We start from the raw sequence: 3,774 nt of genomic DNA, 5'->3' as shown, positions 1-3,774 counted from the left end.
GTGTATATATATTCATGGAATGTTTTAGGGTAACTTTCAGCATCTAACCTTGAAGTGCTTGTGCTCTTTCTGGATCTGGACTTGTGCAGAGCTGGGCCTCCCTTTGCATTCTACACTCAGATAAATGCTTCTACCAGGGAGTCTAAGAGGGAACCAGGAAGCTGTACTGTGACTGACACAGAGACTCTCATAGCAGACCCTTGCCATCCCTGGAAGGGAGAGTGTGGAAAGGAGGTTGGTGGGTAGAGAAGATCCTCCTTTCCATAAGGAAAGACAGGAGCTGCATCCCAGAGAGACGAGCCCAAAGCCAGAGCATGGGCCTGGCTCTCCCAGCTCCCAGTCCAGAGCTATCTCCATGAAAAGGTCCTCACCCAAATGCAAGGATTACAGGACCAGAGTGCGAACTTGGGCCAGGTACTGGGAGAGGTGCAGAGGGGGAGGTAAAGAGGATGCGGCCGCAGCCCTTTCGTGTGGTGGGGGAGCTAGGGGAGAATTTTATTTTATTTATTTTTATTTATTTATTTACTTGTAGTCTAGGAGTAATGAAAATGCCTCTATTTATTTATTTATTTCTGGTTTGGGGGTGTTTTTTGCAGGAAAAGTTTCCCCCTGAGCTAACATCTGTTGCCAATCTTCCTCTTTTTTTTTTTTTTTTTTGCTTCCCCAAAGCCCCAGTACATGGTTGTGTATCCTAGTTGTAAGTCCTTCTAGTTCTTCTATGTGAGCCGCTGCCACAGCATGGCAACTGACAGACGGGTGGTGTGGTTCCACAACCAGGAAACGAACCCAGGTCGCCGAAGCGGTGAGCGGTGAACTTTAACCACTAGGCCATCACGGCCGGCTTGGAAGAATTTTATTATGAAGTAGGGAGCACTGTAACACAGGTGTGTGCAAATGGATGGGAAAGTGACATCTGAAATAGAGCCAAAGTCTGAGTAGGTATACCCATTCCAGGAGGAGGTTCTAGCTAGCGGGGACAGCAAGTACACAGGAGCAGAGAAGGAGGAAGCCCTGTGTGCAGAGAGCCGTGTGAGGGAGAGGGACAGAACGGGAAGTTGAAAGGAGAGATGTGGGGTGACCTTGTAGAGACAGAAAAGGATCTGGGCTTTAGAGGCGGGCACACCTGGACTCCAAATTCTGAGTGTGTGTGTTTGTAGGTGTGTGTGTGTTAAAAATGTATTCCATAGCTATAAAAATTCAAACAATGCTGAAGGTCTAAAGTAGAGAGTTAACGCCCCCTTCCATTCCCAGCCCAATCCTGAGCACCCTCCTCAGAGGCAACCACTGATCTCAGGTGGATGTGTGTCTTCCCAGATTCTTTTCTATACAAATACTTACCATTTCTGTATCTCCACTTCCTCATCTGTAAAATGGGACTAATAATAATGGCTCTTCTCTCCTCAGGTTGCCGTGAGGGTTAAATGACTTCACACATGCAAAGTACTCGGAGAATGGCCTGGTCTAGCAAGCACCCGGTGTACGTGAGTGATGACCATTACTGTTATTATTACGGACAAACATCCACAAATGGTTGTCTGCTTGTTTGTTTTAAAAACTGCACTGGGTTTAAATTCTAGTTCTGCTGCCTAATAGTTACGTGTCTTTGGGGGCTTTTTTGTAACTTCTCAATGTTTTGATTTTACCATGGGTAAAATGAGGACAATTATACCCGCCTTCCAGGGGTGTAAGGAGACTTAAATGTGTTGTATGAAAGTGACTAGTAACTCTAGGAATTCGATCAGTATTCACCTTCATCATCACATACAGAGTTGGGGTCTCCCTCGCCTGCTCTGAGAGGCCTCCACATCCACTGCTAAGGGCGCTTTTACAGCCAAAAGGAGAGGAGAGCAATGGGCAGGACAACCCCTGCTTTCTAACCCTCCTGCAGGCAGTGCCCAGTGGGAGAACTAGGTTTGGGCCAGAGGCCCACACCTGTAGTTTTAGATGAGTTCTTCTCAAACTTGCACAGAAATCACCTGGAAAACTTGTTACAATGCAAATTCTGATTCAACAGATTTGGGGTGGGGCCTGAAATTCTGCATTCCTAACAAGCTCTCTGGTGATGCTCATGCTGCTGGTTTGCAGACCACATTTTAGGAGGCTGGGGCCCAGGATCCTGTTCCTCCCATGGCCCACCTGAAAGCCGTCTAAAGATGCTCTGCCTTGCAAGGCCAAGGGCCCAGACAGCTGACTTCACAGTCCCTTTTGGCCCCAAAGGGCTGCCCTCCCTCTGGGCAGGCCAGGCACATCTCTAGAGAGCCAGGCCTCTAAGGATCTCACTCCATCAAGGAAAGCGGGGAAAGTCTAGATTCCCTGCCAGAGAATAGACATAGCCCCTGCTCCCATGGAGTTTATGTCCTAGTTAGAGAAGGTATGCAATAAACAAGTAAACAAATACATGTCCACTAGAGATAAGTGCTTTGAAAAACATAAAGCAGGATAAGGAGAAAGTGTCTGAGCTGGTGGGAGGTATTATTGTAGACATGATGGCCAGGGAAATCTTCTCTGAGAAGATGGCATTTGAACAGAGACCTGACTGAAGTAGGAGAATGAATCCTGTGAATATCTGCAAGAAGGGCATTCTAGTAGAAGAACAGCTTGTGCAAACGTCCTGAGACACGAGGCGGCTGATGTTTGGAGGAACAGCAAGGAGAACAGTAAGGCTAGAGTGGAATGAGTCAGCAGAAGGAGAATGTTAGAAAAAGAAGATATCAAAGAGGCAACGGGAGCCAGAACATTAGGGCCTTCTAGGCAATTGTGAGGAATGAGTAAGATAAACAGGAAACTTCTGAGCAAAAGAGTGACATCATCTAATTTTTTTTGTAATTTTTTAAGATGTCATTTACATACAGTAAAATTCATCGTTTTTAGTGTAGAGTTCTGCCAATTTTGACAAATGTGTACAAGCACACAACCACAGCTCCGTCACCCCCAAAAAGTCTCCCTTGCCATTTGTAGCCTCCTCACCCCCACCTGTAGCCCCTGGCAACCGCTGATCTGTTTTTTGTCTCTAAAGTTTTGCTTTTTCCACGATATCATACAAATGGAGCTATATGGTAGGGACCCTTTTGAGTCTGAATTCTTCCACTTAGCATAATGCAGTTGAGATTCATCCACATTGGTATATGGAACTTCTTATTACTGAGGAGCATTCCACCGTATGGAGGATGTACAGCAATCTGTCCATCTGCTCACCAGTTGAAGGACACTTGCGTCGTTTCTTGTTTTGGGCACAAAATAAAGCCTCTATAAACATCTGTGTACAGGTTTTATGTGAACATAAGTTTTCATGAATTCCTTCTGACAAAGACGGAGTAACAACAGGAAATGGATTTACTCTCCCACCTGGGGTGGCATGCTCCTTCCTAAATTATCTCAACCCTGCACTTCTCCCTGTCCCCTTTCTGCCTTCATCTCTCACCTGGGCAGCCACATCAACCCCACAATGTTTACTGTCTGCTGTCTTGTCCTCTCCAACTCAGTCCTGCCTCTCCCCGGCTAAAACCTTCCAACGGCTACCCATTGCCTACAAAATAAAATGTGAACCTTCTGGCATGGCCTACAAGCCCTGCACAGTCCGGGCCCTCCCCACCTGCCTCCTCGTCACCACTCCCCACCACACCATCTGTGCTTCAACCACAGCTGAACCCCTTGCAGCCGCCTGAACCTCTGTCATCTCACAGATTGCCCTGTGTTCACCAAAACACACTTCCTTTTCTCCTGGGCACCCAGCAACTACGTTTCCCAGGCTCCCATGAGGGCACATGTGAGCAA

The sequence above is a fragment of the Diceros bicornis genome, chromosome 7 (genome assembly GCF_020826845.1).
Source record: "Diceros bicornis minor isolate mBicDic1 chromosome 7, mDicBic1.mat.cur, whole genome shotgun sequence".
NCBI classification, from domain to species: Eukaryota; Metazoa; Chordata; class Mammalia; order Perissodactyla; family Rhinocerotidae; genus Diceros; species Diceros bicornis.
This window is presented reverse-complemented; position numbering follows the sequence as displayed.